The 11,484-nt window shown below is 31.5% G+C and overlaps 2 long non-coding RNA genes across 3 annotated transcripts; both read right to left on the minus strand.

Annotated features, from left to right (window-relative positions):
- Window positions 1-1,921: 1,921 nt before the first annotated feature.
- LOC128126005 (uncharacterized) lies at window positions 1,922-3,925 on the minus strand. Of its 2 annotated transcripts, none has more exons than XR_008223600.1 (2): window positions 3,624-3,925; window positions 1,922-3,339 (listed from the first exon to the last, which is right to left on the minus strand). It is a non-coding gene; the product is annotated as an uncharacterized LOC128126005 (long non-coding RNA). The 2 variants fall into 2 exon arrangements; XR_008223601.1 differs by having other exon boundaries at window positions 1,922-3,440.
- A 3,125-nt stretch (window positions 3,926-7,050) lies between these two features.
- On the minus strand, window positions 7,051-10,874 carry LOC111921399 (uncharacterized). Its single transcript, XR_002860160.3, has 2 exons — window positions 10,102-10,874; window positions 7,051-7,470 (listed from the first exon to the last, which is right to left on the minus strand). It is a non-coding gene; the product is annotated as an uncharacterized LOC111921399 (long non-coding RNA).
- Window positions 10,875-11,484: the final 610 nt, after the last annotated feature.

Genomic DNA, 11,484 nt, shown 5'->3' on the forward strand with positions numbered 1-11,484 from the left:
TGAGAAATTAAGGAGATATAAATCACTAGTGATAATGAATGTAAGTTCTGTTTCTGCTTATGTTTCTGTATTGACGATGACATCCCAAATGTTTTAAAATGAATAAAAATAATTATCTTTGGAAATGCTTTGATAACGTATTTATCATGTTTTACTGGGAACAAATTCCGCAACATTTTTATTAAAAGAGGTACTCTGATTTTTATAAGGCATAAACAAAATCGGTATTTTCTAGCCTTGAAAATGGCAATGTCACAATCTGGTACGCTCATAAAACCATCAACATGACTGGCACGCCTCACTTTCCTTCAGCTTATCTTCCCCAGGCCTTCGGCCTAACTGGTACGCCTCACTGGCCTTCAGTCTATCGAGGACGCCCTGGGTATGTTGGCCTTCGGCACTAAGTAGGACCGCCTTAACCCAATCACCCATAAACCATGTCGACATATACATAACAGTTAATCCTACATATAACATACCGATATAAATATTACCGGGTTTGTTGACTAGCAACACAAAGCAGTACAGTCTCAACCCAACCACACTACATCAACACATGCAATCGGTAAACATATAGCCGGAACATATAACAATCAGATTTATCAGATCACTACAGCACGCCATCGTACGATAAACTAGGATAATAATCCAAGGGCCGGCCTTGATGCCTTTGACCCGTAAGTACGGTGATGAAAACTCACCTGAAGTAGTAAACACAAAATAAACCATTGGAGTGGCTAAGATGTATTCCCGAATCTTTGAACACCTACCATCATATTAATAATCCTTAATGATTTCCGTTTGCAAATATTACGTATTAGTATTTCGTATCATAATTGATATTCACTTTATGATCGTACTAGGAATTATTAACTTCCAAAATTATTCACGATAAAATGTTGACTTCCAAAATTATTCACGATAAAATGTTGTATTGAGTTGTCGTTACAATATTAACCCTACATTGGATAAATTTGAAAAAATCCATACAATTTTAGTAACTCCTATAATTCTTAATAAATTAATTACCTTTTACGTTATTAACCTTTTACATTATTAACCGAGCACCCAAAGTTTGGACATTTGACAGTTTTAACCCATGCTTGATTTCCTCTAACATAAGAAGTTTCTAAAAGTAACATAAAACCCCCTAGACCTTTATCAGATAACTTTATTGTTATTATTCTAATCTAATAAATCTCATTTTAATTAATTTACTCCCTTAAACTATCATATTGCCTCATTAAACGATTAAATCCATCCAAATAATTATTTGTGACCTTTTATTGACAATAACTCACCCATCCTTAGAGTTTACTTTCTAATCATTCAAATACCCATGCTATCTATTAAACCTCTCTTCCATATATATATACTAGTGAAGTTAGGAGGGCCGTGCTGAGCACAGCCCACGAAGGGTAATTTGGGAATTTCGAAAGTTATGTTTTAATAATTTTGGGATAGATGTGTGTAAAATAGAGATATATGGTATTTTGTTTATGGATTGTTTTTCTTGTTTATGCATTGTAGTTTGAAAATGTAATCTATGCTTTCAAGACTTATTATATGGAGGACTATGGTGATTATATGGCATGAGACTTGATTTGATATAGGGTTTTAGTGTGGTTGAGGGACAATTTTGGTAATTTGGAGTGTGTTTATGGATCTGTATTTGAACACCAAATCTTGAAATAGCATGAGGTAAAATGCTTTCATTGTATTATTATAAACAGGCCATATAGGTAGGTTACAAGGGCATAATGGTAATGTGGGTATATAGATACTTTTAAATTTGATGTTAATGACAATTTTGCAAAGGTGCATTGGCTGAGGGTGAGATATTAGACGAAACTCGAATTTGCTGTCAGTTATCATCGGATTTATTTGATCTAAAGAATGATCAAATACAGAAAATAAACTGTAAATACAAATAACAAATATCTAAATTTCTATATACCAACTTGGTATCTGCTATGAAAAACCACTGTCAAGGGGTGGATATTGGGCCAAAGTCAAAAGAAAAACATCAAAACCAGCAGAACAAGCCTCATAGTTCTAAGTATCCATGCGGTTTAAAATTACAACAAATTCATCAAGAACAAGTCAGTTTCCACAGTTGCCTTTAATGGCTGAAAGTTTCTCCCATGTGCATCTTCTTCCTCGATTTGCAGTATTTTTGAAGCTCTAAATGAGATGGGTTTGTATGTTCTTTGAGCAGTAAAGTTTAAGGTAAAAAAAAAAAGAATCAAAATGTAAACTTTTTATAGGTATCAAAATTACACCCGACACACTTCTGTCAAATGAAGACAACCAACAGTTGGCTAAATAAACACAAAAGGAGCGGTGAAAGTGTTTGATGAGTCCACAGGGTCTGAGGTTGACTTGCAATCTAGGTTTCTCAATTCCGCAAAAGGATTTAATGAAATAATCCCTTTCATTTTTTGTATGAAAATAACAAATAAACTGTTAGTTTTAACCTAAGAAAAATATTAAAAGATCATGAAACTCTCGAGCTTGTAGCTAGTCCACCAACATCTGGGGAAAATGCTACTAAATTCTCAACACAAATAAGTCCTCATCCTAACCTTATTATATCTCATATGAATTAATTACAATCTATGTAACCAACAAAAACCATATTACTAATCTGACAGATAATGTATCCTTACCTGCAACTACATTTTCATCCTCGACAAATTTATCGAGTGGTATCCAAAGGTTCAGAAACATGTCTCCTGCCAAATCTCCATATTCTAGCACACTAAACTTGAGATAACAAAGTAATCACAATGGAAACTTTCAAACCACACAATTAAAAAGGTTTCAAGAGCCTCCAAGAATTGTTAGTCATTATAAATTTTCAATTTCTAGCACATCATTGACGTTTATATTCGGATGATAGACATGCAATCAATACTCAATAGTCATTAAACATTAAGATGGAATGATATTCTACTATTGCTGTATATTTTCGGATGACACTGTTGTTAAAGGGTAATTGAGATATCTTATTTTTTGATCAAGAACAACTCCGCTTTTAAAGGACATACCGAAATTGAAACCATTACCTTGATTCACAAATGCGTCTCATACGAATATTCTAAATCCTAATTAAGTAGAACCATGACAAGACTACAAATACCCTGGGTATGACGATTATAAAAAAACATCAAGAAAGATGATCTGGAAGGGCATGTAGATATATTAGAAATCTGATTAATAAATTTAGTGTTAGATAAGAACATACTTTGTTCAATCAGTACGAACTGACAGCAAAGTTTCCCACAAAAATTGACAATCAAATTCCCAAATTTGAACCCCAAACCATCTCTTCTTTCCCTGTTTCAACATCATTAGCATTGAGAATAGATCCAGCAAACCCAGGCACTAAAAGAACTATATTCTGAAGGTGGTCATGATGATTTTTTCATGTACGATTACTAAAATCAAAAGAGAATCAAGAAAGTCATTGTATATGTTAAATTATTAAAAAAAAAAAAGGAAAATTAGTTTTATCTAACAGTCAACAAAAGATGAGAGTAAGAATACAAGCTGGTCATGGTGGTGGATACTGTGCACGTCAATAAGTAATCGAGAAAGAGAAAATGAGAAAAATAGATTACCTTAATTTAAGGTTCCATGTCATCGATTTGTCATTAGTAACGGTCTTTAGGCTAAATCGTCTCTTCATCAGGCCCTTCCCTTTCGTCCTCTTCAACATCAATCGTGAAGCAACAAAACCCTAGAGAGAGAAAGAGGAATTGAGATGTATTGAGGAGGGAGAAACATTACGACAAGAAGAAGATGCGAGTACGAAGCAAAATCTTTAAGAGAGAAACAACAGCAAACCGATTATGGAAATGGGGAAAGAAGAATCAAATATTAAATCGCAAAAAAACAACCAACAACAAACATGTGAAATTATGCGAACCTTAAATACAGAATAAACATGGAGCGGCATGAAGAGGAAGTCAAAAGGGTTGGATCAAAAAAAAGGATGGCCAAGATACATTGTGCCATTTTGTTAATACATAGACAAAATAAGACACGGCTGATATGATTTTAAAATGAATCAATGAGCATTTTAGGAATAAAATAATTCTTTTAATTCCCCCGATTAAATCTCTCATTTGCGTCTCTCTCTCTCTCTCACGACGTCTTCTTCACCGAATCACCTCTCTTCCCTCGATCGAACTCAGTCACCATCGGTTTCAATCATCAAGTCCGCCGATCTCCCCTTAAAAGCACCATCGTCTCCACCACATTGATCTTAGTTCTGTTTATACACAAAATCATAACTCTAAAATCATCACGTTACATGATCCGCCATTATTGAAATCAAGAAGGTAGTAAAGCTGCCTTTTTGGATCCAAATTGAATCAACAAAATGTGCGTTGTGCATCTCCGAGCTAAGCATCCGCATATCAATGAAACGAAATGAACTAACGACCGTTAAGAATCCGTGGTCCCCTCTGACAATCATTAGCTAGGGATGTCAAAAAGTCCCGTGTGACTCCGTTCCCGTGGGGGTCCCGTCCCGTTTGGGGGATTTTTTTAAAAAAAATCGGGGGCGGGGACGGGGGCGGAGGCAATGTTAACCCCCGTTTAAATTTCGAGGGCGGGGGCGGGGGTAGACAATCCCGTCCCGAAATCCCCATGGGGACCCCGTTAATAAATTGCACATATATTTACATATATTAATTATATAAATATAATAAACAATAACATGATTTTGAGCTTCTAAAAACATGTTTTTAAGTTGTTAGCATAATTTTTTAAAATGCCATAACTTTTTTATTTTTAACATATAAAATTCTGCTATAAATAATTATTTTTTATCTAAAAAATAGCTTTTTTTAACCTAAATAACAACTTCTTTTAGCAAAAAAAAAAAGTAGCCCAAAATCAATCGGGGGCGGGGGCGGGGGTAATGAAGGGGATTCGGAGGCGGGGGTGGGGGTAGGAAGACTGAACATTCCGGAGGCGGGGGCGGGGGTGGGGGAACGGGAAAATTTCGGGGGCGGGAGATGCACTCCCCGCCCCGTTTGCCCCCGTTGACATCCCTATCATTACCCCATCAGTTGGTCACCTTCCTCATCGCCTCCGTTCTGTCTCCATCAATCGACCTTGTTTCCGACCAGATCTGTAAGAGGAGATTAACAAAATAAACTCTAGTGGCTGACAATGGAATTCGTTTCAAAGTACTGATATTCGCACAACACAGGTTCTGATTTTTCATTTTATTTTGTAATTGATCTCTATCAAAGCATATTCCCGTGTAAAATTTCAACATAAAATATGTCATATAATTAGATATGTTTGGTTAGTAAATGTGTTTTAAATCCAGAGATTATATGACTCAATTGGTTTTTCTTGGATAGGCAAAAGCAGCAGAAGAAAAGCAAGTATCTACTAAAGAATGGTACAACATGCTTAGCACAAGATTCTTCAAGAAAGAAGATATCGACCTGATGGTAATGGATTACTTTTTAACCCACGGGTATGCCAATGTTGCTGAATCTTTCGAGGTGGAATTGGGGTGCAAAGTGGGCGTTAATCTTGAACTGCTAGCTTACCAAAAAGGAGTTACTGATCACATTCAAAATCATCAAATCACTGAAGCCATAGATCTATTTAAGACAGCATTCGGCCAGGTATTATTCCATCATTCCCTTTTTCCTTATATTATAATAAACACAATGAAACAGAACAAAGGTGTTTACTTTACAAAATTTATAATAGTAGGACATTAGTTGTGAAACCCGTATATTATACGGGTTAATTAAAACATAATGTTAAACAGGAGCGATTAGATGAAAAGTTTATTTTTAATTTGAAATATGAAATAAGTGAAAATTATGAAAAAAAACGTGCAAAAAATAAATTAATTAAAATTATATGTTTTGATTGTTAGACCCGTGTACTATACGAGTTATTATAATAAAATGTTAAATACAAATGTTTAAAATGTAAATTTATTTGAATTTGAAATTAATAGTTATTATAGTAGGTTTAATTTATGGAAACTAAATTAATGATATAGTTGAAATGAATGATGAAGTAATTGACAAGTAGAAAATAAATATATTTCAAAATTATGACAAAATGACATGTGGCCAAATAAATGAGAGAATGACAAGTAGCAATAACATTTTTATTTATTAGGATAGATGGATTATTTTTGTTTAGAGCAGCAACATAATTGAGCTCTTAATAGCCTCTTCTGGAAATTGTAGATATCGCAGAAATATATTATTATTATGTTTTGCATGGCTTCTTTCTTTATGTTTATTTTATTAGGGCCTAATGGTATGTGGTATGAATTGAAGGACTATTTAGCTTATTTTTTATTTATTTTAAAATTGATTTATGGTTATTGATTTTTTCATACATGTATTGCTTATTTGCCATCTTAATATGTCATATAATTTGATTCTGCATTTATGTATTATTATTAATTTTAGAAGGCTCGGTGGCGTAGAAGACCACTATCAAAGCTAGTTGTTGCACAAAGAAACATCTACAATGTAGTAATGCTGTATTCCATAAAAAAATCAGCAGGTGCAAAAATTATATATATATATATATATATATATATATATATATATATATATATATATATATATATATATATATATATATATATATATATATATATATATATTAGGATTAAATGTGAATCACAAATATTGTGTGAATGTATGACTAAATTCTTATCACTAGATTAAATATTATGAATAGATATGATCATTGGATACATGTTATTAAAATGGACTAGCATGTACTATATATTACACTTAATTAGATATAATGATATATATGACATTTTATTAAGAGAGATATATATATAATTTCCTACATTTTAGCAAATAAGTCAAAGTAATTAATTCAAATCTTATATTTGTTTCAACACATAAAATTAAATAAGATTTTTATAGTACGACCTCCTTCAACATAATTAACACATATTTTTATTCTTTCATTCTTAAAGAACAATATTGCATTTAATTTTTTTTAGAATTAACATTCTTAAAGAACACATAATGCATATATTCTTAAGAACATGTTCTATATGAATAATAAACATTCTTTCTTCACATTACACAAATTACAAATCCAAATCTCACATTCTCATGAGAATGAAATTAAATTAAACTAGCAAACAAATATCTTTAATCATTCTCAGAAAATACGTGAATACGTTTTTTGATAATTGCATTATGTGAGAATGCTTGCCATGAAATCACACTCTAGGTCTTCTTTCTTTGCATTTGTGTTTTGATGGCAGCCCAAGGAAAAATCGAACCCCGTGAAATCTAACTTCGACTTTCATACAATAATTTTAATCATTCTCATAGAATATATGAGAATCACATTCTTAAAGAATACTTTCCTTGCAATATGTTGTCATCTTCTTCTTGTCGTCGTGTTCTTCTCCAGATGCTACTTTGGTGTTACTTACTGACCAGGCTTAAAAAATAGAGAGAGACAAGAGGAAACGAGTGAAAACAAGAAACAAATCATCAAAAAGCTGATTATAGAAAATAAATTAAATGTGCATTATAAATTATTGCATATTAGATATTGATTTGAGAAACCAATTGCTATGTGAATACCATTACTCGGTAGCAATAACTAGACCACTAGTTATAAACTTTAATCATATCAAACAAATTCTATTATAGTATTTTCCATTCCTTGGTTTACTTAATTGGAATATCATATGATTTTACCACTACCTCAAAAATGTTTTAGATCACATTGTTTGTCATCAAGGAGAGCATAGAGGGATATGTTATTTTATAACAAATATGTTAAAATCCACAAAGCTTGCCTACATATGATTCATTAGAGATAGACTCAAAAATTTAATTTAACACAAAATAAATGCAGCAATCCTAAATTTATGTGTATCACCTATAGGTATAAGATACAACTTATTAACAAACGCAAAAAAATGTTTGACGAGGAAACATAAAAACAATTTACGGCATCAAATAGAAAGAGAACAAATTATGAATTAGATGTACTAGTAGCATGTTTTGTAGTCAAATAACGATGAGGGGGATGAAGATGGTGATTCGAATTTGGAGTAGAGAAGATGATGAACATCATCTTGTTGGTGGTGTCGATTACGGTACATGGTGATGGCAACATGTTGGAAGTGAAGAAAGGAATGACCGTTTGATTGGGAGATTAATAAGAATAGAAAACTAAAACAATGGATTTTTTATATTAATGATGATGATCAAGTTTCCTAAATTGTTGGGATTTAAATTAGTTAATAGTTAATTAAATTAATTAAATAATTATAATACTTTTATCAAATGATTGGACCATATTTGGTTATACATTTACACAATAATTATACTTTATATATATATATATATATATATATATATATATATATATATATATATATATATATATATATATATATATATATATATATATATATATATATATATATATATATATATACTAGTGGTGTACCCGCGCAAAGCAGCGGCAGAGAATAATTTCTTGAGGCGCCATTTTTCTTTTGCAAGATTATAATGTTCCAAAGATAGTACATGTCTAAAATAATAGATTCCAACTTTGGCGTTAGTTATGACATAATACATAGATAATCGATAAAAAAACAGTTTAAAGTGGCACAAACTGTACTTAAAAATAGCCAAAAATCACAACATAAAAATATCTATATTAATTTAATTGAATTATATACTAAAGGTAGAAATTGTAGATTGGCAAAAAAGCTTATAAATAATAAAGCCTAATACTTTACTACCATTAATATAGCTTGTACTTAATGCAAAAAAAGTTTTTGATTACTAAAAGGTTTACAATAAAGCCTAATATTTTATCACCATCGTATACCAAAAAAAATTGATGTCTACCAAAGTTAGATCATTGTACAAATCTTAAGTTATGATATCCAACTCACGACATGGTGTTTTGGAAAAAAAAAATCAGTTTGCCTTTCTTTAAGATTTTTAGAAAGAATTAATCACAAAGGACTTTATGATATAAAAGATCACTATCTTGCAAGCTCATAATAATTAGACAAGAGATCCATGTATTCTATTTATTCATGACAACTACAAGAAAACTATAAAAAATATTAATATTTCCACACAGAAATGACCAAAAGACTTTAGGGGTAAAATCGTCCAAAATATAAGTTCAACAACTTGTCCAGCCAAGCATACAACCTCTGTTATCACTTTTAACATCTCTTCATCATATGCTCTAGTAAGCGATGTGCTTTTCTAGAACAAAGATGTCGAATATTTCAAACTCTTGTAACACATGTGACATATATCATCCATTATTTAGATTAATCTTCAAAATTAGCTAATAAAACAAAAATGCTAAGCAGAGTCGGATAGACAAAAGGAAATGCAGAACACCAATTGTGTGTATTCCTGATATCATAAACAAATCACTTTTACATCAAAATTCAACAAATACTTTTTAATAATTAAAATAAATTAATAAAGACTAATATGAGAACAATGGATCATTTCATGTTTGTGTGTATCCCTGATATCATAAACAAATTACAACCCTTCCATTTCAAAATTTTAGATGGGTGATTTAACCCTTTATTAGTTTCATGCAAGCAAGAAAATAACCAATTAGCAAAACCAACAACATTTAGGGTGCTGATTCAATTAAAGTAAAACAACAAACCCCCAATTTCTCACTATATCCAACCATCTTGAATTGTAATACCTCGTTTATTATTGGATCTTTCCTATATTAATAGTATATTGCACATATTGGCAATAAAACTCATTGTCTTTCAAAGCACTTGTAACAAAGCCTTGCACTGCGTTGTTTAGATATCAATTGTGTTATTATAATAATTGCAACAATTTCATTATCCTTCTAGATGTTGATGTTATTTTGAAGTTATTTTATTTAGGGATTAGATTTTAATACATTGTTTTGGTTAAAATCGTGAATTTGAAATTGGAATATGGAATAAAAAACGATTTTTTTCAAGTATAATAAAGTGAGTCGAGTGATTACAATGGAAAAGTTAAAAGAAAGAAAAGAAATATATATAGATAATCTAAAAGAAAGGAACAATACCTGAAGGCGATGACTCCATGGCGGTAGATGGTTGAGGGTGCAATAGGCACCATCACTATCATTATCTTTAAAACACAAAAAGAAAACATTGAAATTAAAAATATAAAAAATCGAGGAAATATAAGATCCAAAAAATTCAGTAAACAAGCCAGATGATTTTCTTTTGTGTTGAATCGAACAAATATGAATATGGTGGAAGCAACAAATCCCCCTTAAGTTTATTCATAGAAATGAAAACTGTGTCAAGCAATCGTAAAGGTCACCGACAGGATGATAGCCGGTGGTGGTGGAGAGAAAGACGGAGTGAAAGCGATGACGATGATAAAGACAATAGTGGGTCGTGGTGTGCTCCAGACGTAACAGTGGTGTTCGACAAAGGGGGAGTGAGAAATCAGTTCGTTTGTATGCCTGGTGACGATGGTAGAGCTACTTTAGGGCTAGGGCTTCCAGTAAACATTGTGTGATGGCGTAATGGTGGCGGGGAGATAGACTTAGGGTTTCTCATTTCGAATTAAGGTAGAAGTGGGACGGTAAAGGGGTGCCGGTGGAGGTAGTGACGACATCATGAGGGTGGAGGTAGCGACGGCTCCAGGAGACTGTGACAAAGAAGGTGGAGGTGGGGAGGCGGTAGGTATTAGGTTTTTTTGAGATAATCGGGAGAGAGTGCATTGAATAGAGAAGGGATGTGGGAGAATTAGATCGAATTTGTGTTCATTTCAACGAATGAAGGCGGAGGAGCAGGTAAACAAGAGATAAGATAGAAACTGTCAAAATCATATAAAATCTTTTAGGATTGTATTGCATACTTATACATATTGCATTTATTTTTGTACAATTTAATTTAAATAAGACTAAGTTTAAAATTTAAAATTTAATATTATTTTATTATTGGTTACTTGTACTCATAGCTTAATGGTTTGGACATCTTAAAAAAAATATTATTATTATATTCAATCTATTTTTAGAAATAGTATGATTTCTTTTATAAGATAGTATATATATATATATATATATATATATATATATATATATATATATATATATATATGTTTTTGGATTATTGTTGTTTTAGTGATGTTTTTGTGGTCAAAACTATAACCATTACTTTGACTTTTTTTAGTCGTGGGCGTTTATATGTGAATTTTTAGACATTTCTATTAATATTTCTAGTAACATAAAAAATTAAACATTAAAGAAGATTGGTAAGATGACGGTGATGCTCTTAATAAATTAATTTTGATTAAACGTTCCACTTTTAATTCTCGGGTTCTCGGGAACTATGAGTTCTCAACTGATCTCATATATATATATATATATATATATATATATATATATATATATATATATATATATATATATATATATATATATATATATATATAT

Source organism: Lactuca sativa, chromosome 1 (assembly GCF_002870075.4).
Source record: "Lactuca sativa cultivar Salinas chromosome 1, Lsat_Salinas_v11, whole genome shotgun sequence".
NCBI classification, from domain to species: Eukaryota; Viridiplantae; Streptophyta; class Magnoliopsida; order Asterales; family Asteraceae; genus Lactuca; species Lactuca sativa.